Source organism: Argopecten irradians, chromosome 1, assembly GCF_041381155.1.
Source record: "Argopecten irradians isolate NY chromosome 1, Ai_NY, whole genome shotgun sequence".
NCBI lineage: Eukaryota > Metazoa > Mollusca > Bivalvia > Pectinida > Pectinidae > Argopecten > Argopecten irradians.
The window spans coordinates 1,756,515-1,781,730 of NC_091134.1; the positions used below are offsets into that span (position 1 = coordinate 1,756,515).

At 35.4% G+C, this 25,216-nt stretch overlaps 1 protein-coding gene and 1 long non-coding RNA gene across 4 annotated transcripts in view; one reads left to right on the top strand and one right to left on the bottom strand.

Annotated features, from left to right (window-relative positions):
- Positions 1-25,216, bottom strand: part of LOC138314854 (uncharacterized) — a 36,134-nt gene that overhangs the window by 1,612 nt on the left and 9,306 nt on the right. For all 3 annotated transcript variants that reach the window (XR_011207428.1, XR_011207427.1, XR_011207429.1), the window contains exons 2-3: positions 19,980-20,056; positions 107-210 (exon numbers count right to left, since the gene is read on the bottom strand). This is a non-coding gene — a long non-coding RNA (uncharacterized lncRNA). The remainder of the gene's footprint in view (positions 1-106; positions 211-19,979; positions 20,057-25,216) is intronic.
- The window catches only part of LOC138314830 (uncharacterized), a 55,930-nt gene continuing 39,747 nt past the window's right edge, over positions 9,034-25,216 (top strand). Inside the window, exon 1 of the mRNA XM_069255414.1 lies at positions 9,034-9,187. The gene's annotated coding sequence lies outside the window, so the exon portion shown is untranslated. The remainder of the gene's footprint in view (positions 9,188-25,216) is intronic.

Consider the following 25,216-nt stretch of genomic DNA (forward strand, 5'->3'; position numbering starts at 1 on the left):
TGAACATTCAGCTGATAATTCCAAAATATCTCTATAAACATGGTACACCTGATCATCTGATGAGATATACATAAAGATTAACATTTTTGTAACAATATACACTTACACCATGCGCTTGTTAAAATATAAAATGTGTTTCTTGTTGCTGAAACAGCATACACTTGTAAACATCAGCATGTCTGATGGCAGCCTTTTCAGCTTGGATGGACCCTTAAAACATTACAAAAATAACATTACAGCATGGTACGTAGCCAGTCCATGTCCACTTGCATCAGGATGGAGTTCGTAAGGCAAATCGTGTATGGATTTTCTAGAACTGGCGGAGAGGTCAAAATATTCTTAAGGAAATATGTCAATTTATTATAGTAAAAATGTCGTGTACGGAGAAACACCTGAATTCAAGTTCTGAATTAACTACTTACCTGGGGTATTTACTGAATCATCATACTTACAGTTAGAATGGTCTGTAGCAGATCAGTGTCAATAAGGCCTAAAGGATATCACTGACAGCTAACAGCAAATTATGTATAAAAATAATGTAAATATAAAAAATGTCAAAAAACTAAATCAGTTCAGCTCCAAATATAGCTGAAAATTTATATTTAGAAAAAAAATATGTAAAAAAATAACACAAAACTGAAAAATAGAAATAAAATACTGATAATATATACTATAATAATCCAATTTTCGCAAAAGTCAAAATTCAAAACTTAAAGATGCTCCACCGCCGACAGAGCATAAATGATATTCATTATTTGAACAATAATTGGTGTTTAATCGTGTAGATATATTTCTAATTAACGCAAAAAAAATAATATAGAATAATTTATTTTGTCTTTGGTGCATGCGCAATCAGTACCTCATTCCATATAGGATATAGTGACACAGAATTTTTTCGGGATGCAATTAATTGTTTTTGATATTTTTAACTTGAAATAAAATTAGAAGCTCAAATTTTACAACGATGGTAATTGTGTAAAGTAAGTAACTTTTGTAACTGAAGAAAAATAATAAATCGTCTGCTGCTGTTTTTGATAGTGAATAATATAAGACTCTTTCATATGTGGATAAGAAGAATAGGGATATTCTACCCGAAGGTCACAAAATGTAGTAAAACCCGAGGCTTGCCGAGGGTTTTGCAACATTTTGTGATCCCGAGAGTATATTGAATTTAACATGTTTTATACTATCCATAAACACCATCTGACAATAGTACAAATACCAGCTAAACATTTACATTAGCAGAATTAAGAATACTGACGTTTAACCTAGCAGTTGTAGCTACATGACCACGGACAACCGGAGTGTTATGACTGGCACCTCATGGACCTTATATAAACATTTTACAACCTTTGAATTAATAACGATAATTGATGACGAAGATGATGACATTTTATCCTCATATTTTATTCATCTGTTAACCAATGATCATTTGAAGTTTGGAAACTTCTGTTATAAAGCCAATTTACTCATTTAATAAGCTTACTACTTACTGTTCACTCAAGACATCTAGACGAGTTGGTCGTTTTGGTTTTGAAAGGTTGGTATATTCTTTGTGTACATGTAAAAACTTTGTTTGACATTCTTCCATATTTTATAATTGTTCGTGTATCATTTCATTACTTTTAATATGAAATTATATAGAATACAGACAATAACATACCCAGATGATACTGGAACACTAGAACGGAGTCTGTCCCACATTCTTTTGACGTCACAATTACATTCTTCTTTTCTATGAGCTTAACAATGGTCAATAATACCCCAGTCTTCACTAGGCATTTACTTTTGAAATGGAACCAAGCAAAGTAAGAAATATTGTGGTGTCTTTTTGTAAAGAAAATAGATGAAGACGGTTAATTGTTCTTTGGAAAATATATCGTTCAGTAGTACATGATGAATAGATGGGGAAATTAGTCGTTTAGTAGTACATGATACATAGATGGAAAAATGAGTCGTTCAGTAGTACATGATGAATAGATGGAAAAATGAGTCGTTCAGTAGTACATGATGAATAGATGGAAAAATGAGTCGTTCAGTAGTACATGATGAATAGATGGAAAAATGAGTCGTTCAGTAGTACATGATGAATAGATGGAAAAATGAGTCGTTCAGTAGTACATGATACATAGATGGAAAAATGAGTCGTTCAGTAGTACATGATACATAGATGGAAAAATGAGTCGTTCAGTAGTACATGATAAGTAGATTGGGAAATGAGTCGTTCAGTAGTACATGATGCATAGATGGAAAAATGAGGTGTTCAGTAGTACATGATAAACAGTAATTTATCGATATCAATATACTATTACACTGAAGTTCGTTATCAATTTTATCAATATCAATTTTAGTATTAATCAAATCTATCAATATCACTATTATTATATTGAAGTTCCTTATCAATTTGTTGGAACATATTTTTATGTTGAAGTTCATACTCAATTCTATCAATATCAATATTGTTGTATTGAAGATCGTTATCGATTCAATCAATATCGATATACAAATTATCATATTGAAATTCGTTTTCAATTTTATTTGTATCAATATTATTTTATTTAAGTTCGTTATCAGCTCGTTGAATGTATGAATGATATAATATTGACTTCAAAAAATGTACACGTTTTTACAACATTGGTCATTTAATAAACCGTTTTATTTGAAAGTTGTGGAATATTTCCTCATTACTACAGAAATATGTGCTAACAATGGTACGTATGTATATAAGTAATGTACGTTTCGAGTAAAAACCAGATAGTTCGTTAAACATGAAAGTTTGGCGTAATAATGCGGGTTTTTCTTCTTCTACCAAATGAGCCCAATCGCCTTTCGTAGTTTAGTCAAAACTTGTGCAAATTAATATTATATCGTTTTGGATCAAGAATGTTTTTACATTGTATAATCAAGAACGTAGATGAATCCTTGATAAGTGTGATTTAGATACGCCTAGTCTTGTCTTTATATTTTGCATCTACACCTACATTTTTCATTGCACACGTACCACGGGCATTTGCAGACTGAAAGAATAATCGGACAGCATCACATTTCTTGGTAAAAATAAATATGTATTGGCACCTCCGTAAACATTACCAATACCAAAAACATATACTATTATGTATATATGTTTCTGCCAATACATCTATGTATAATAAAACTTAATTAAAACAAAAATGCGTGCGCCTGTGACTCGTACATGTACATGTATATACATGTACATAGTAATTGACCTACTTCGATCGATCCTGTCGATACACGTATATTGGATAAAAAAATAACGGACACGAGATGAGAGATGTGAGTACATTTGACATTACGTGTACCATGTCAGTTTTTAAGAAAGTACACCTCTGAGAAGTCATTTAAAAAATTTTCTTAAATGAAACTTTTTTTTCATATACAATGTAGATTTTTGGAAATTAGAGTTCATACCATAGAAGAAAATGGAATAAAAAAAAACAACATTTGTCAGTGTGCTCGTTTTTGAGCTGCGGTCACTCAAAGATACCAATTTAACAAAATACATCTTGTAGCGTTTTTCACCGTCGGTCGTGGACTGTCTTGGACAGCCACCGCGGTGTGTATCTTCGTACCTTCCCGCGAGTACACCCGCCGCAATACCCGAGTTTTATAAAAGAATTAGTCGTGGGTTGTCGAGGGAATAAATTATCAAACACAGTTAAAAAGTTTCCTGACTTCTGTATTCGGCATAGCAATCTATAGTACATTCGAACGTAGCAACACCTAGAACATCAAAAATCGAACTCCCAGAACTCTCTCTCACTCCTTACAATAATGTATTGCCCAGTTGGGCAAACGTATCTATGACATAACTTGTAGGATCCTGTCGGAGCAGTCGGGCAAACCGACGCGGATACACATACAAGTAAACATTTAGAAAGTAATCAGGGATGAGTTTATGATGACCGTGGGTAAGGTATACAATGTACGTAGTCAGGGACACTATAAAGGACCCCCAGCTGAGTGGCGAAACCTTCGAGCGGCCGAACATCAATTAAGAGGCTTCGACTACGGGGACGGAGCCATAAACCTAAACACTGTCATACAGACACAGAGTACCACAAATCAAGGTAATTAAATCATTATCAAGGAATGGTCCAGTGTGTACCCCTACTAAAATCCCACGGTCAACATGTACATCATTAAAGGATTTGTGCAGTCATTTTTTTTTTTTTTTGATAATACGTCAGGATATTGCTTCGGAGGAATGAAAAATTAAAGGCCCACTACCTTACCGAAACGGCTTTTAATTTTTAAAATGGGAATGTAAAACAAGATCGATAATTTTGTAGAGTCTTAAAAATTATTAACTTACCGTTAATACTACATTAATCATCACCTTCTGAACAATTTGATTATAATAAATAAAATATTTATTTTCATAACGCGGGTCGTATTATGATTCCCGCCGTCATCCTAAATACCGCGCGGTAGTTGACTATCACTGCGCCAGACGGCAAAACAGCGAATTGACTCTCCACCGTTTTCATATATTACGCAGTAAATCTTGCATATGTTTGGTGTCGTAACCTTATTTTAGGTCATCGGTATGCATTTTCTGATGTTATTAATGTTTTTTAAGAAACCTTTATATTTTGCTCCGGAAGTTAATGGGCCTTTAAGTCCCACCCAACGAATCGCCTAGCTTTTAGCGCTATCGGTTGGTTTTGGTCGTGATTTACGGGTGGTGTCGACTACGGTTCAGAGATAATGAGCTAGGCGGTCACGTGGTCCTGTGATGTCACAGTAGTCCGCGGCTACACAATTGCAAGGTAAGCCTAGTACTATACATCTATACAGCACATACACGTATACGTTAGATCTACAATTTGAGTTTTTCGAGTAAATGGTTATTCTAGCTTTATGATGTCGATATTTTTCAAAACATTCCACTTACACCATTTCAAACATTCAAACAAGCATATATCTTACTTTAGATTAGATAATCAGTCCAATTTGATAGCGATATCAAAATGATGTTCGGATCAGTCTGGACTGAGATTTAGATAGCATATTATGTAAATTTCAGTGTAATAAAAAAAAACCAGTATGATGTAACACTATCTTTTCACGAGTAAAATCCCAAAACTTATCTAGAATCCGTGTGTTTATTTCAAACTTCTGCCATAACGATGCAAACACGGTAGTTTTTGAGTAAAAATAAAATGTGGACGGTTATCAGTTATGTGATATTGGAGTAACAGAACCGAACTTATACCGAAAATAATATGTATATCTATATTGTTGCCTTTGAAACTTTATCCATAACGTTTACTAAAAAGCAGAAATACATCAATGATATTTCTGATATATGTTTCTAAATTACATTATAAGCGTAGATTTAAATTCATAATTTCAAAATTATACTAAATCCTTAAAATAGTGTATTCATTGTCGATCCTTTTGTATATCATACCGAGATTTAATAGTATGATATTATATGAACATTTATCGTATAATCCAAAAAGTAACCACATATAGTGTTCAAATGAAAAATTAAATTACTTGTATACAGGCATTATAAATAGATATAATATCTTGTACGTTTTCAAAAATATACTTAGTGGTATTTAAATAAGTATATTTAGTGTGGTAATGCTGTAACCTTCTTGTATGACTATACATGAACATTCGAAACGGTGAAAATGCATGCTTAGAATTTTTACTAATACCTTAGAAATTACGGAAGATTGCTATATGCCACGATTCCGTAATTACAGTACTAGACTGGAATAATTTTTCAGGTTAAATCTTTAGTTGAAATAGTTCTTAGAACCATTTTTTGTTTCTTAATAAATCAACTTCCATTATTGTTTTACCTGTGTACGATATATATATGTAATAGATATTCCTAGGTATGATCAGGGATATATTATTTCCATTTGCTTTTACATCTTCATTTTTAAAAAAATTGAGATGACAATAAAAACCCTAGAGCATAGATGTATGGGGTTTCCATAATTCAAATCACAATCCAAATAACGGATGTCCTAACCTGATTGACAGTAAGACAATAGCAAATACCCGATATAGTCCAACGAATAGCAAATTGCCCGCGGCCAAGTAATTACAGGTGAGTTCGATGAATGGCGTTGTGTACAGGTAAACAACATCCTGGTCCAGGTATTACATAACCATCAAACCAAAGGCATGGCTAATTATATATCTATATCGAAGTAATCATCATCAAGCTTTATTTCCCCCGTTAGAGGATATTGAATACAATCAAATCCACAAAAAATTAAAGAAAAGAATAATTAAAATAAAAGTTAAATAGGTCGGAGCTCGCTGCTGGAATATACAACTTATGAATAAGTTATATAGCCACGCGGTTCAGTAACGTTGGTTATCTTCAATGGTTCACAAAAGGCATCGCGTGACGCGTGGAACATATTGAATTGACTTTATAAAGAATTGTCTTTGGTCTGCAGCACTGATGAAGTGGGTTCCTGTACTGGCTCCTAAATGGTGAAGGAGGAATGATCCAAATTTTCAATTTCTAGAAAGATCAAGTTCAGATTGAATATCTTCCATGAAAGTTTGTCTTAGGGTGTCGTAGAATGTACATTCAGAACAAAGATGAACTGCAGCGTTGTCAAAAGTCAGAGAGCAGAGCGGACACTGGTTACCGGCAAACACGAACAGTAGATGGTCTTAATATCGGACAAAGATTCAGCAGCAAGCCACGGTATATATGGGTCGTATGAGGAATGTACAGCTTTTAAAAAGGATAAGTCATTATGGCGTTGTGTACAGGTAAACAACATCCTGGTCCAGGTATTACATAACCATCAAACCAAAGGCATGGCTAATTATATATCTATATCGGAGTATCTACTCGTATATCGATTAAAAACTGAAAGCGACCGCACGGTCTGAAAAATAGTTTGTTTTGCTTAATATCTCAATATTATTATTTATATCTTTGATATTATCAAAAATAAATTCTTTCTACCAGATGTTGAAACGTTTTACGGTATTTTAATAAATGTATCTCAATTTATTCGGTTAGCAACACACAACACAATGTTTGTAATGATCAATTATCGGTGTGTACGTACGTCAATACCTTAATCAAGGATTTCTTAAATTGTTACGTCAAGTTTCATTTTACAGTCACAAACTTTGTAATTCACAATGTATCAAAGATACAGACTACAGGAAAATATTATCTAATTAAAGCTTATTCGTTGCTGAACTTCTCGACAAAAAAAAATCCGAAACTTTTATTATTGTGTGGATTTTCTTTCATAATTACACGAAGATACCTGCTATAGGAGCATAAATTAGAGTTTCTATTTACATTCGAGCCAAAGTTATTGTACGATTATCTTCACTCAAAAGTAACCACAGAAAATCGTTGATCGGCTTTTCCTGTGACCTTCGATGTAAGTGATAGCACATCAGTTATAGTACAGCTATAAGCCACGGACTATTATGACGTCACACGGTTTAGAGCTAGAAAATATGCATAATAGGACGGTCAGAATTTTGGACCCTTACAGGTTATTCCGGTCGCGCGCGGCACGGAGAAGTTCTACACGTGCTAATAAAGCCATTTCCAGAATAAACTAAAATTATCATTTTTTGACTGCACAAATCCTTTAAGCAGAATACAAATCAATCGAAATTACATGTACATGTAGTATAAACCTACAAATACAAATGTACATGCATACATGAAAATAGTACAATATGTTATTTTTCAATACTTTAGATTAAAAAATAAGTGTTCAATTTAACATTTTTAATGTAAAAACTAAGTTACAAAATGGTACATGTATCATTTCACACATTAATAATTAATATTTTAATTACCAGGAATCTAGTAAAGATTTACAGCTACACCGATGATTTAAAGATGGTCCACCGCCGACAGAGCATAAATGATATTTATTATTTGAACAATAATTGGTGTTTAACCGTGTAGATATATGTCTAGTTAACGCAAAAAAAAAAAAAAAATAAATAAATATAAAAATATATATAGATATATAACAAGGATTTATAAGTGAGAAGAATTCGTGTCTGTCTCTTTGCATTACAAAACACCACGCGAGACGCCTATGAACCGGGAATAAAAACCGTTTTTCTCAACAAATACTTGTCTTATCGAGTCAAACGAAACACCATTGTAAAGTTTATTAAATTTCACGACGTTTATAACTGGCTTTAAAGACGGAATATTTAGAGGATATGTCTTAAATTTTCGTTAAAAAAATGAAATGAAATGACGGCCCCGCTTCCGAAAGTAAGACAGTAACCCTCGCACCTGTAAGCTACATCAAAGGCTGCGCCGGCGGATATCAAACGAAAATTAGTCGTCGCCCAACGTCACGCTCAGTGCACAAACACAAAAGCGCCTGCCTTGGACTTCTCCAAAACCCAGTATGACTTATCCTTCTCATATACGTCCTTGATATATAACAATAATTTCCCTGGTGCATGCGCAATCAGTATATCACATTCCAAATAGCATATATATAGTGTCAGGGAATTTTTTCGGGATGCAATTAATTATTTTTGATATTTTTTAACTTGAAATAAAATTAGAAGCTCAAACTTTTCAACGATGGTGGTGTATAGTAACTAACTTTTGTAACTGAAGAAAAATACTAAATCGTCTGCTGCTGTTTTTGATAGGCTAGTGAATAAATACCATTTCTCAGCGGTGGAGCGTCTTTAAGGAACAACAATTTAAGAAAAACCGGTAAAACCTAGGCTGCTCTCAAATAGAAAAAAGGACGTGTTTTCGAAATGGGCGCCAAATACGTCATCCCGATATAGGCCTAACGTTATATAAAAAAATCTGCTAAGAATACGTTGTAGTCTAGGCAAAAAGAACCATCGCACAGGAGAGTGCAATCTAAGGGAGACGATCCACACACCTAATATACTAGAAAACTTTTATTTATTTTTTAGATAAAATAGTTATTGTTTCAAATACAAGATAACAAAATAGAAGAAGCTGTCTAACATTATTCATATTTCGTCATCAGATATATCCAAGGCAAACTTACCGAAATTCCAGAAACATTATTAATGCTATAAGTGGCAACGAAGACCCGGATATCAATAATGTTTTGATTTCCGCAAGATGGTTAGAGAGACGGCTAGACTGATATAAATCGACTAATTTAGGACATATTTGGCGAAATCATGTGGCGTGGTAAGTTTAACTTTAATTTCTTGAATATTTTGTAAGATTTGATTATCAACACTCTGTGTATATCATTTATTTTGATTTTAATTTTTCACGTGCAGCTTTAAATAAGCTGTCACTCAGTCTCGCGCCATCTCAGAAGTAATATAGTGCAAAATGAATGTGCAGCTGCATCGTGAAATTTGATTTTAAAGATTGAATTCAATTTATTTATGCAAGTAGAAATATAACCATGTGCATGCATAATTACATCGGTGAACTATTTAGATTTGATAACATATGAAAAGTTCAAATTCGGTGTTTATATTTCCCTCTGAATTTCACTTAAAAATTTGGTTTTCAAATTAGTTTAAGCCTAGATACGGGGTCGAGTTTGTTGTTTCTGTCAAAGAGCTTGTTTGTAATTTACGTTAAAGTAACTTAAATTGAAGAAAACACCCAGATACAGTGCATACATGTATTATTAAGATAAATTTTTATCAACTGTTTATTTAAAATAATGTAAGAGAGAGAAAGAAAGAAAAAAATATACAGGAATATTTAAATGATTTAGAGTTTAATATATATGTTGTAATTAATCATATATAAGTGAGAAACTATTTTACCAAAAAAAATAGCCTTTAGCGTGTTGAAACACATGTTAAAATGAAAGCGGGGCCCAGTAAAAAAAAGCGGAAGCAACAATTTTAGAAGCATTAAAATTTTATACAGAATGCTGGGAAAAAAATGGAGCTAGAGTACTAAAATATATCTTTACATGTAAATAAAACAATCAATGATGCTCTCTTCGAGTAGAATGGACATATTGTATAATAAATCTTCTCACACCTTGTACAGGGAAATATCTCACATTGATACGCAGCTGTGCTAGATTTTCTATCTCGTCCGATCTGTCTGGTACCTTTACATGATTTTTTGCAGAATTTTTCCCTTTACATGTTATTATAAACAGTCAGCACATGTGACATCATACTCTCGAATCGGTGCCGTCATATGCTTCAGATAATCTATATTATTAGAAATATGTGCATTTTGTCATTTACTATGAATGCATTGTTTGGTTGTTGTTTTTAGGTCAAGTGACCTATTCTAATCGCCTTTTGTCCGTAGCCGTCCATCGTGCGTCGTGCGTCTTCCATCGTGTGTCGTGCGTCGTCCATCGTGCATCGTATGTCCGTAAACAATTTACATTTTTGACTTCATCTCCAAAACTGCTGAAGCAATTTCAATGAAATTTTGCACAAACCTTCTTGGTATAGGCGGTCAACCAAAATTGTGAATTATATATGGTCCCCATGCACCCCCATGGGAGGGGTAAAAAGGGTAAATTTGACTAAAATTTCAAAAATCTTCTTCTCTACTCACAGATGTGATACAATCAAATACGATTCATAGATAGAAAGGTCTTAGGTCCTATACAAAAAATTGTGAATTATATGACCCTGCGGTCTCTTGTTTCCCCCTGGAGAGGGGTTGAGTTAAATTTACTATAGTTTATATAGGGAAAACACATTTTTAAGCATTATTTGGTCATTTGTAATAGGAAATGAGTCAAATGTTGTCAGAATTATCAGTATGAGATGGCCATTAAATCTTATTAACAAATATTCTATGACTGACCCCCAGGGCCCTTACGAGTGGAGTCAAAAGGGGTCAAATAGTCTAATACTTTAAAATCTTAAATTCTTCTGAAATTCTTGGAACGGTAGAATCAAATACTTACATAGATAGAAAGGTCTAAAATTGTGAATTATATGACCCTGGGGTCTCACATTTCCCCCTGGGAAGGGGATCAAGTTTACTATAGTTTATATAGGGAAAACACATTTATAAGCATTTTTTGCTCAATTTTCATATATATATATAGGAAATGAGTCAAACTTGGTTAGAATTATTAGCCTGAGATAGCATTTTAACATAATATCCATATTGGTCCTGGCTGACCCCCTGGGGGCAGAGGGGCGGGGCCAAGAAAGGTCAAATAGGCTAAAACTTCAAAAATCTTCTAAAATTCTGGAAATGGTAAAATCAAATATTAATACTCTTAATAGATGGAAAGGTCTTCAGGTGTTTTATAAGAATTATGACTTATATAACCCTGGGGTCTCACTTAATCCCTGGGGAGGGAGTCAAGTTTACTATAGTTTATATACGAAAAACACATTTATGAATATTATTTGCTCAATTTTCATAGGAAATGAGTCAAACTTGATTAGAATTATTAACCTGAGATATAGCATTTAAACATCCATATTGGTCCTTGCTGACCCACTGGGGAACCAGAGGGGCGGGAGCAAACAGGGTCAAAATGACTAAAATTTCAGAAAATTCTTCTTCTTAGTTTACAGGTTTGATGAGAGCAAATACTCTATATACTCTCCAACTTCAAGGCCCAGTATATAGTGTTTATACGTCTTTAAAATTTGTTTCATTATATACTCTTGTTACTTATTAAAACAGTTTGTACTGATCTATCATCGGTTTTCTTCGAAACTAAATAGTTTTATGTGGAATTACTGAATTTGAAGCGCAGATGAAATGCTTATTTAGCTTTTAATTTTACAGTCTGAGCGCATCTACATATGTATAGATGTCTTGTTATATCTTAGAGGTGTGAGAAAAAAATCAATTACCTGTAAATGATCAAGATAGGATTATTTCAGTCTCGGGTTAAAAGATTTTGTATCATCCCAGCCTTGGCTAAGGCCTCGGTTGGGATCATGTTACAAAATCTTAGCCCTCGTCCCTCGACTGAGATATAACCCGATCTCTATCAGTTACAGGTTATAGATGTTATTAATATGATATGTAATTTTTTCTCTCATATGAATATAATGTACCTCAATGTTTTATTGCAATTTTACAAGTCTGTAACCCTGTATGAAATTCTGCCATTTAAAAAAAAAAAATGTGACTGCAAGTCAATTCTTCATATTTGATATTTTCAATATATATCCGGTTGTTTACATCTTTTATAGTTAAACCAGCTTAGTTTCTGGAAAAAGTCTAAATTTTACCGCAAAATTGTGATTTTGTGGGCACTGTGACATCACCAGGCTGCACGTAATTTACATGGGTATCCATGATACAGCCTCAGGTGACATGAATTCATTGGACCAGCCAGTATTACACCCATGTCAAATGAGAGAATAGTGCATACAGTAATATTTCATGATAATATGTCCATCAATCTAATTAAAATTTGATGTTTAATTGAATTTTAAGTAGATTGTATGTACATAAGTAATTAATATTATTAAGGCTTATTTTGTATTAATTTGAATTTTTAGATATATTAAAAACAAACAAAAAACTGTTTAAGTTCTGATGATTAGGTATAGGGTATTAATTAATCCACCCCCCTTAATTGTCAAATCTGATTTGTCCATGCATATGCATTTGACAAATCCATTAATGATTAATATTGATTGTTTGATTAAACATTGTTAGGTTCAATTAGTAAAAGAAATTGATGCATGCTTAGTACTGCATTATTAGCTCGACTGGCATGAAGGGCTGGTGAGCTTAAATGTCATGGTCTGGCGTCCGTCCATCAACATTTCCTTTAAAACGCTACAAATAATAGAGTTCTGCATGAATTCTTACCAAATTTGGCCAGAAACATCCTTTGGGGGACATCTTTGGGGGGAGGGGAACAGAGTTTGTATAAATTATGGCTCTGATCCCCCTGGGGGAGGAGGGGCAGGGCGAGAAAAATTCCTTCAAACGCTACTAGTCCTGAAGGTTTTTTTTATTGGATTTTGACCAAATTTGATCAGAAACATCTTAGGGTGAATGTAAACAAATTTTGTATAAATGATGGCTCTGACCCCCCCCTGGGGCAGGAGGGGCAGGCCCAATAGGGGTAATAGAGGAAAATTCCTTCAAAACGCTACTTGTCAGAAAGTTCTCATTGCATTTTAACTTAATTTATAACTCTGACCATTTATGTTTTAGCCAAAATGATTCTGATACTCTTATGACAGTCTGCTTGGCACCAGATCCTAATTTACTGATTAGATTTTAATTCTCAGCAGAATTCTAATATTAGGTTATCTCCCCTTATACATTTAAGTTTGAAAATTATGGTCTGGTCAAATCTGGAAATCACTCCTCAGAATAATGGTAAATTAAAGTTATAGATATGTGTCAGTTCATAAACCTGCCATTTTCTTCCACATGCTGATACTTATGATTATAAAACATTGAAAATGATAGATCTTAAAAGACGTTTTAAATCTATTTTTTGGTCATCTGACCAGAAGGGTCTGGATGACCTATAGTCATTTAAAGGGACAATTCAGTCCAAGAGAACATTAAAATTTGTATATATATCAGATAAAACAAGTTCTAATGGAAATTAGAATTCAGTCAGTTTTACTGTGATATGCCTGAAACGCCTATGGTAGTGACACGTGTGTGAAATATTCAAACTTGCTCGCTGTCCGCCATTACACACTGTGGTCGAACTTCTTATATGCCGAACCCTGTCCCTTGCTCGTAAAGTAATGCAACTTTTGGCTAGAACTGCTCAAATCGCTCTGACAGTAGTGTGTTTACCTTATTAGGTGAATTGTCTTGCCTAAAAATCATTTTATCACCTTCTCAGTGGTTATGTAGTTCATTTGTTTAACGTGCATGACTTTGGCTCGGGTATGGGTACAGAGTTAATATTGTACCTGCTTAATCGTATTGATCAACGATTTGATATTTCAACGATATTAATTAAAATACTTAACAAAGTCGTGGAATTTGTCAATGTTTTACGTTATATGTTTCATAGGAAATGTAGAACAATACATTTATGCTATATTTTGCTTATTGGTTATGTAAAAGTATTTGCCTGAGTGAATTGTCTCTTTAAGGACTGCTGCCTCACAAGTACTCATGATTCAGAGGTGAAAAGCTAGTGGTAATTATAAAATATGTTAGAACAAAAAAAAAAAAAAAATGAACCACTCGGCCACTGCATACATCAATATATGGAAAACCCTAATTCCCATAGGATTTATATCATGACAAATGAAGATTTATTTAAACATAACATTGATTAGAGTTTAAGTACTGGTCAGTGATTATACAGATCCTGAAGTTTCGAAGTCAACATAAGAAAAATTCCATGCTAATGTTATATAGAGTTGTGCAGCACAGAATGCATATGTATGGATGTCATAGCTGGGAAGTGAATAGTACATTATAGTAGCTTCTGAGCGCTGAATGGAAAGACATTGATTTTCCATCAACAAACTCCTCTACTGTTGTACACGCCTGAACAAGGCCTAGTGATTGCTGCCGTATAGTTGTAAACCTTGGTGTCACCTCGAGGCAGCCATGTACAACCACTGCATCATATGCACTGCACTGTCTTGTCCAGGAAGCTGTTTTACAAATCCTGGTCCTGACTTTAAGACGTTATGTCACAGCTGTGTGATGTAAAGCTTAAATGTATTACTGCTCCTGCAGGGAAATTCACCAATATGATCATATATATGTTGGCTGCAAACTGTAGCAGCTCAATACATGTACTAATAGTGCATAAATATTGGCACAGAAAGCAATTTTAGAAATAAAGCACAATTTTTTGTAAAATTTTGACCATTGATAGATTATATGCCTGTTCCAGTTTTCTAGTAATTAACTATCATTATTCCTCAATATCTTTTGGCTTTATGAAGTCATATAGGCATCTATGGAAAATAACAGACTGGCATTCTTTTTTCATAGACACAAAGATAAAGGCAAAGTGTCTATGAAGAATGTCCTTCCTGTTTTCTTTATTGAGAATAATCTTATAATTCAATCTGAATAACTCAATGATTTTCTAATTAAGCGTTTACTTACTTTTACAATAAAACAAATTGAGTTGTGACGCATCAATATCTAGCCAATAATTTAGTTTGGTCAGTGACTGTGCCGCTTTAAAAATTTTCATGTCATTGTGACATCATAATGTTCGGCGTACAAAACTTTCAGTTGATAGGAAAATAACCTCAAAATTGTAGGCAATAGAAATGTGTGTAACATATATATGTTAAGTTACATTAAGTTGTTCAAATAACCGAGAAGTTGGCCTCAACAGAAAGGTTTGGATGTATCATATACTGTTCATATGAGCTTATGGCTGTCTATTATTATTAATAAAGATTAACCATATTCAAGATAATGTTCTTGAATAACAAGAAAATTTGAAATTTAACCCAAGATAACAACTTTGAATAATAATGCTACTACTACATTTGAAACACCCCCTGAGTACTTTCATAAAAAGTGGCAGGCTAGCATTTGTTTGTAAAAAACTGACTGTTGGTTGAAGTTTATTCTTCTAGAACTCAGGCACAATAAGTCCTTTTCCACTAAATTTCCTAAGTTATACCACTAACCCAATCCTCACACTGATGTGTTCTGCCCCAGTCTGTAACATCTACAATGATACCACTGACCCAATTCTCACACTGATGTGTTCTGCCCCAGTCTGTAACATCTATAATGATACCACTGACCCAATCCTCACACTGATGTGTTCTACTCAGTCTGTAACATCTATAATGATACTACTGACCCAATCCTCACACTGATGTGTTCTGCCCCAGTCTGTAACATCTATAATGATACCACTGACCCAATCCTCACACTGATGTGTTCTGACTCAGTCTGTAACATCTATAATGATACCACTGACCCAATCCTCACACTGATGTGTTCTGCCCAGTCTGTAACATCTATAATGATACCACTGACCCAATCCTCACACTGATGTGTTCTGCCCAGTCTGTAACATCTATAATGATACACTGACCAATCCCACACTGATGTGTTCTGCCCAGTCTGTAACATCTATAATGATACCACTGACCCAATCCTCACACTGATGTGTTCTGCCCCAGTCTGTAACATCTATAATGATACCACTGACCCAATCCTCACACTGATGTGTTCTGCCCCAGTCTGTAACATCTATAATGATACCACTGACCCAATCCTCACACTGATGTGTTCTGCCCCAGTCTGTAACATCTATAATGATACCACTGACCCAATCCTCACACTGATGTGTTCTGCCCCAGTCTGTAACATCTACAATGATACCACTGACCCAATCCTCACACTGATGTGTTCTGCCCCAGTCTGTAACATCTATAATGATACCACTGACCCAATCCTCACACTGATGTGTTCTGCCCCAGTCTGTAACATCTATAATGATACCACTGACCCAATCCTCACACTGATGTGTTCTGCCCCAGTCTGTAACATCTATAATGATACCACTGACCCAATCCTCACACTGATGTGTTCTGCCCCAGTCTGTAACATCTATAATGATACCACTGACCCAATCCTCACACTGATGTGTTCTGCCCCAGTCTGTAACATCTATAATGATACCACTGACCCAATCCTCACACTGATGTGTTCTGCCCCAGTCTGTAACATCTATAATGATACCACTGACCCAATCCTCACACTGATGTGTTCTGCCCCAGTCTGTAACATCTATAATGATACCACTGACCCAATCCTCACACTGATGTGTTCTGCCCCAGTCTGTAACATCTATAATGATACCACTGACCCAATCCTCACACTGATGTGTTCTGCCCCAGTCTGTAACATCTATAATGATACCACTGACCCAATCCTCTCACACTGATGTGTTCTGCCCCAGTCTGTAACATCTATAATGATACCACTGACCCAATCCTCACACTGATGTGTTCTGCCCCAGTCTGTAACATCTATAATGATACCACTGACCCAATCCTCACACTGATGTGTTCTGCCCCAGTCTGTAACATCTATAATGATACCACTGACCCAATCCTCACACTGATGTGTTCTGCCCCAGTCTGTAACATCTAAATGATACCACTGACTCCAATCCTCACACTGATGTGTTCTGCCCCAGTCTGTAACATCTATAATGATACCACTGACCCAATCCTCACACTGATGTGTTCTGCCCCAGTCTGTAACATCTATAATGATACCACTGACCCAATCCTCACACTGATGTGTTCTGCCCCAGTCTGTAACATCTATAATGATACCACTGACCCAATCCTCACACTGATGTTTCTCCAGTCTGTAACATCTAAATGATACCACTGACCAATTCTCACACTGATGTGTTCCCAGTCTGTAACATCTATAATGATACCACTGACCCAATCCTCACACTGATGTGTTCTGCCCCAGTCTGTAACATCTATAATGATACCACTGACCCAATCCTCACACTGATGTGTTCTGCCCCAGTCTGTAACATCTATAATGATACCACTGACCCAATCCTCACACTGATGTGTTTCTGCCCCAGTCTGTAACATCTATAATGATACCACTGACCCAATCCTCACACTGATGTGTTCTGCCCCAGTCTGTAACATCTATAATGATACCACTGACCCAATCCTCACACTGATGTGTTCTGCCCCAGTCTGTAACATCTATAATGATACCACTGACCCAATCCTCACACTGATGTGTTCTGCCCCAGTCTGTAACATCTATAATGATACCACTGACCCAATCCTCACACTGATGTGTTCTGCCCCAGTCTGTAACATCTATAATGATACCACTGACCCAATCCTCACACTGATGTGTTCTGCCCCAGTCTGTAACATCTATAATGATACCACTGACCCAATCCTCACACTGATGTGTTCTGCCCCAGTCTGTAACATCTATAATGATACCACTGACCCAATCCTCACACTGATGTGTTCTGCCCCAGTCTGTAACATCTATAATGATACCACTGACCCAATCCTCACACTGATGTGTTCTGCCCCAGTCTGTAACATCTATAATGATACCACTGACCCAATCCTCACACTGATGTGTTCTGCCCCAGTCTGTAACATCTATAATGATACCACTGACCCAATCCTCACACTGATGTGTTCTGCCCCAGTCTGTAACATCTATAATGATACCACTGACCCAATCCTCACACTGATGTGTTCTGCCCCAGTCTGTGAACATCTATAATGTGTTCTGCCCACTGACCCAATCCTGACCAATCCTCACACTGATGTGTTCTGCCCCAGTCTGTAACATCTATAATGATACCACTGACCCAATCCTCACACTGATGTGTTCTGCCCCAGTCTGTAACATCTATAATGATACCACTGACCCAATCCTCACACTGATTGTGTTCTGCCCCAGTCTGTAACATCTATAATGATACCACTGACCCAATCCTCACACTGATGTGTTCTGCCCCAGTCTGTAACATCTATAATGATACCACTGACCCAATCCTCACACTGATGTGTTCTGCCCCAGTCTGTAACATCTATAATGATACCACTGACCCAATCCTCACACACTGATGTGTTCTGCCCCAGTCTGTAACATCTATAATGATACCACTGACCCAATCCTCACACTGATGTGTTCTGCCCCAGTCTGTAACATCTATAATGATACCACTGACCCAATCCTCACACTGATGTGTTCTGCCCCAGTCTGTAACATCTATAATGATACCACTGACCCAATCCTCACACTGATGTGTTCTGCCCCAGTCTGTAACATCTATAATGATACCACTGACCCAATCCTCACACTGATGTGTTCTGCCCCAGTCTGTAACATCTATAATGATACCACTGACCCAATCCTCACACTGATGTGTTCTGCCCCAATAACATCTTATTATATGATACACTGACCCAATCCTCACACTGATGTGTTCTGCCCCAGTCTGTAACATCTATAATGATACCACTGACCCAATCCTCACACTGATGTGTTCTGCCCCAGTCTGTAACATCTATAATGATACCACTGACCCAATCCTCACACTGATGTGTTCTGCCCCAGTCTGTAACATCTATAATGATACCACTGACCCAATCCTCACACTGATGTGTTCTGCCCCAGTCTGTAACATCTGACCCAATCCTCACACTGATGTGTTCTGCCCAGTCTGTACATCTATAATGATCTATCCTCACACTGACCCATCTATAAATCACTCATCCTCACACTGATGTGTTCTGCCCCAGTCTGTAACATCTATAATGATACCACTGACCCAATCCTCACACTGATGTGTTCTGCCCCAGTCTGTAACATCTATAATGATACCACTGACCCAACTCACACTGATGTGTTCTGCCCCAGTCTGTACATCAATCCTGCCCAATCCTCACACTGATGTTCTGCCCCAGTCGTAACATCTATAATGATACCACTGACCCAATCCTCACACTGATGTGTTCTGCCCCAGTCTGTAACATCTATAATGATATCTGATGTGTTCTGCCCCAGTCTGTGATTCTGTGGCTTTTTCATTTATTGCAAAAAGATAACAAAATTTACAATCTATATGCTTTTTATCAACCATTTGACAATTATTTATCAAAAATATCCTAAATGTAACATGCTAATTTTCAATTTAAAATCAATTTCTAACATAAGAATGATTAAAAATTGACATTATATCTATTTTAATTGAGCTCTTTTGGTATCCTTTAATAAGTTATGTTGACATTTCATGAAAAACACTAAAACGGTATAATGATTATATATGGTGTTATCTGAATAATTTCTCTCGTCATTTAAAAAGCAGTAACAGGAATGATATTTTTACTGACCTTGCATAACATAATTTGTATTAAGTCAAAATTAATTTTTGAAAACTGTGATACAGGCCTTTTTTTTAATTAAATTCAATGTATTCCTTCTACTGTGACAAAAGCAATTGATTTTCTTCAAGTTTTAAATTTCCATTTAGCTATGCTTAAAATTGTCAATTTCTGTAGAATGACCCACCGGTACTGACCTGACCCTCACACTGATGTGTTCTGCCCCTTAGTGAGTCTGCAACACCTCCGGGATGTCAAAGCATTACAGGCCAGACTGAAATAGAGGACAGTATCTGTACATTGGAAAGCAGAATACCAGGTTTAGTCATTATCAGATGATAAAAAATTACCATGTCTTAATTCATATTGTATTTTTTTGAAACCAGCAAAATTAAAGAAAATAGGTAGTGAGTTTAATATTGGGGTTCAAACTAGTAACCCAGGGAAAGGAGGGTTAGTGAAACTACTTTGCTAAACATATGATGCAGCTCCTAAATTCTACAGCCTCAAAGTCAATGTTTAATATTTAGTTTTTGCTTTCAGCTCACTTCTTTTGAATGTGTATTCCAGACATTATGCATTGATATTCCTGTTAACAGAAAATATGAGCTGAGAACAAGAATTTGATTGTTAGCTCAATGCTTCTATGACCTTGCAGAAGTTAAACTTTTAAAGCCCCTAAAGAACTCTATGATGTAATATTGAATCAGTATGCTTTGATTTTCCCCCATAGCAGTTCAGAAATGGTTGATCCAGGTAAATGATTGGATTTTCATCCTCACTCAATGTTAGAATAGGGAATTAGCTAATTCCTTTAGATTCCATACATCTAAAATAAGACATAAAATTGGAATCTAAAATTGAATTAACTGTTTCAGTTTAAGCACTAAGCTTTATTTGTGAATATGCCTTTGCAATATTTGTCCAAAGAGTAGGCAAGAAATGTCCAGCAGCTGTGAAAACTGAAAAATAATGGGCCCATTTGCTGCCATCAACCAATGCTAAAAACATTTTGGTTACTAGAAGTTCTGTTAATGCAAAGTCTGAAGGGGTCCATATAAAGGATTTCACTATTTATTTTTATCTGATTGTTGTTGACTATTTAAATTGCTTTTTGTCCGCGCTCCATGGTCCCTCTAGATCTGTATGTGGCCAGACTTAAAATAATGTTGGTTTGCCCTTTTCCGACCTGGAATTTTCAGAATGGGTCGGTAGGTAGGAAAATTATTTTATTTTATTTTGCAAAACTCAAACTTACATAGTTTTGACTCAATTACCACAAATTGTCCCATCATTGTCAAAACATAGATTTATCACTGGATGTCACAACAATTGAAAATGTCCATTGTCCGTGTGTAGAACAATCAAATCACATGCAATTGTTATGACGTCATAAACAGCTGTGACTCACACTACACATGATGTGTCAATACAAGTACAAGACGTATAAGAAAAATAATCAAATATGGGCGTTTTGTCTGGGCAGGGTTAGCATTGAACGTCTATACCCTCGGGAAAAAGTCTTTAAATATTTTCTGGACCATCGTACATCAACCAAATTTCAAAAAAATATCCATATACGGTGGACCTATCTTTGACGTGACCGAGACGGTGAAGATCCATGGAATGATTCAACTTTTACTGTTTTTCTTAAGACCCCACCCGACACTATTTGACACCAGACTTAGGGGGGATTCTGACCATTTTTTCGACTGGATGAATGGATTTGAGCAATGTAATTACATCACCGACTTTGTACAAAATTGTTTGTTTTTAATAGAAAAAATCACGTAGTAAATAACTGTTTGTGTGCTTGTTATTTTTGTCATTTAATTCAAGTTAATTCACGTGTGATTTAATTTAATTATCAATAACTACGAATTGTGGATAGTGCTCATATTAACTTGGAGGTTATTTTCAACAAAATACGCCGATATATGTTTCAACACGTTTTAGTGTTCGTATGGCTTGTCATTTTTTACATGAATCGGCAAAGATATTCGTCATTGATGCAGATCGTTTCTGCAGTCGTGGATTCTAACTCAATACAATCATTACCTAAAACATCTACTTAAGGCATTTACAGTTTCAAATATGTTTATTTGTGAACGTAACGTACCTGTAGTTCACGATCAGTTGGAGAAACCATGCTTTACTTTTCGGCCGCCATGTTTTGTTTACGCAGTCAGTATAATATGATTAGACGCAAAGTTTAGTATTTTACTCTGGAAACAAAAATACTTGCTACGACGTTTTAATGCAGTTAATACTTGGATTAATATCTGAAATATTATCAAACTATCGTCGTATTAATAGCAATACCGATCAAATTCCCAAACACCGGGTGTGAAAATGTGAAAGTATGGCTTCAACCCGGCGCCATTTTCCTACACATGTGTGTACGATGTTACAAACAACTGCATCAGTGCATGTCGGCACGTTGAAGTTAAATCACGATTGTTTGCTCATTTGGCTGAGACAAATGTACGTAAATTTGAATTTGAATATTTTGAAATAAGGCGAAACAAAAATTTATACCGCAATTCATCAAAGGTTTTCACACGGCACTGGAAAGTACACGACAATAAAAAAAATTTTCACTAGAATATTTCAATAAAATTTTTTGAGTCGGGCCGATTTTCATGGGTCGGTCGGAGGAGGGCAAACAAACAATATTTTAATTTAGGCCTGTCCTTAAACAATTCTTCCATTCTGATATCATATATATCAGAAACTTCTCTGTAGATCTTTCGCATCCTAGAGTTCAGCGTGGATTGTAACCAAATTTTGCCACAAAGATCCATGGGGAAAGGGGAACAGAACTTGTAGAAAGTTTTGCTCTGACCCCCTGGGGGCAGGAGGGGCGGGGCCCATTAGGGGAAATAGAGGTAAATTCTATAAATTGCTACTTGTCCTAGAGTTCTGCATGGATTGTGACCAAATCTGGCCACAAAAATCCATGGGGGAAGGGGAACAGAACTTGTATAAATTTTGGCTCTAACCCCCAGGGGGACAGGAGGGATGGGGCCCAATAGGGGAATTAGAGATAAATATTTGAATTCCTTCAGAAAAGAAACAATGAACCCGTATTGAGAACAATACTTGGCATTACAAACCAGGTGAGCGATACAGGCCCTCTGGGCCTCTTGTTTTATGTATAGGTTTCCCTTAAGCTTGGACCCTATACTAGTTGTGTATATCACATTTTTGGAACAATCATAGGCAAGCAGCCATCTTGGATGTTGAAGTTTGTTATCATTTTTCAAAGTACTGAAGGGATCTCTCTGAAATTTCATATTGAAGGTGTGGTTCCTCTTTGTTCATTGAGTTCTAATTGCCAAATGTATTTTGTGAATGATCAGGAACCAATTGTGCAGATATAAGAATATATTTTTACTATTTTTACACTTTCATAGAAAGTACTTCAAAAGAGGTCTCCCTCAAATTAAAATTGTAGGGTCTGCATTGATGGTTATTCAGTGTTGCGTATCTGTTTTGGGTTAAATTTAATCCAAAAAACAAGATGGTGGACAGTGGCCATATTGAATAAACACTGAAGTGTTGTTTAAAGTATTGATGTATACCAATTATCTTGTGACAATATTGATGGCCAAATGAAAATGCTTGAAAACAAGTAAAGTTTCATTATTTTTATTTAGATAGTGAAGAAAGATGGATGTAAAATAGGACAGATATAATACCTCAACCTTTGTGTAAGAGTTTTTCTGGCCAGACAAGGCAAAGCATTTATTCAGCAGCAAACTCTTAATCTTTACACACCCATGTGTAATTTTATAAAGTCTAAGTACCTTTACCAAAATTAACACACAAAAAAACAACAAAAGGTGATTTATCGGTAGAATTTGATTTTCCAACAGTCTGAGTTGGCATCAACATGTGTATTCATATGTTCACTTTCATTTCAACTTGAGAGCAAACAGATATCAGTACAATAGATATCATGATTATTTGTAATTTTGAGGAGCCTGTTAAGTGCTCTACGGTATATATGAACATATCAAATGCCTCCGGTTAGAGATTCCTGCTTGTGATCATTAGCAAGGACTGTGCTTGATACCAATGCTGTAACTTTGTTCAGTTAAACAGAGGTTTAGGATTTCTATCATGGAGCCTTACAGATGGTGCATTGTTGTGTTTCGTTACCAATGTTGGCTGTATTATTTAGTTTAACAATAGAGTCTTGGGAATTGACAGTAATGGTAGTTCAAAGCTCATAGAATGAAAAGTTTTTGATGATGTAGAGTTTTAATGGCCAAGTGACTAGAATCTTGAATGTTTCAAAGAACCTTGAAATCTTTAGTGGGATTTCAATACAGGTTTATGGATAAATTTCAACTGATTTGTATTATTGTCTTCTCCACCATAGATTAATGTTAAGACCAAACATAATTTCTATCTCATACATATAGACCCAAAATTAGCTAGGCATATTGAGTCTAGCACATTTAGGGTTAAATAAACTAATTATTGCATTTTATTCTTAAAAGTCTTTATTATTTTTGTTACCCAAGCTTTAATGATGCTGAAGGATAGTGTAAGAAATGCCAAATGTTGTACCATATACTGTTGTTAGTATACCTAAATGGCAGCTCCGGCAATTTTTTCAATATTCACATACAATGTATTAAAATCAGGAAAGACAAATTTTAATCCTCTAATCAAACACAACAACACATCAAATATACATATATATATATATAAACATTATATAAAGTCGAGAATAGGTTAATTATGAAAGATACATGTAACTATATAGTATCTATTTAAGGTAGTATATAATATGTTCAGGTAAAATTGTTTGGTGATGTGATGTACATGTTTAGAACGTCAGAGATGGGTGTATTTACGTGGTACATTATTTTACTGTACATTATGTACAACTTTAACTGTGAACTCTAATGATTGCTAATACATTATTGTGAAGATTTCTCTCTGCCCGGATGAGAATGGTGGTCTGAAGCAATTGTTACACCATTTAGTTGTTTTCCTATGCTTATGTAATCTGATTGGTTTGTCTTGTCTGGTATTTGTTATCACACGCAGCGTGCCATTTTGCAGAGTTTCCTGTTTGCCGTATTCGCGGCTACCTTAGAAGGTTACCTTGAACCATGGCTATGATATTTGCAGGCGTTACTGTAAATCTACAGATCAATGACTTTTCACAGCACTGTCTTTAGTCATCAGCTATCCTATGACCTTGATGTCTATTCTTTGGAGTCTAGTAATAACCTTGGTAACAAGACTGTTTTTTTTTTCAAATATTTCATAGGAATAAGTTACGCAAAAAATTATTTGGAAAGAATGAATTAATAGTCATTACAATAATTTTGTGTTTCTTTTTGTTATTAGGCCAAAAAAAAAAATGTCTGTTTAAGGTTACCCGACCGACTCTATTTTTTTACCTCGACCCTAA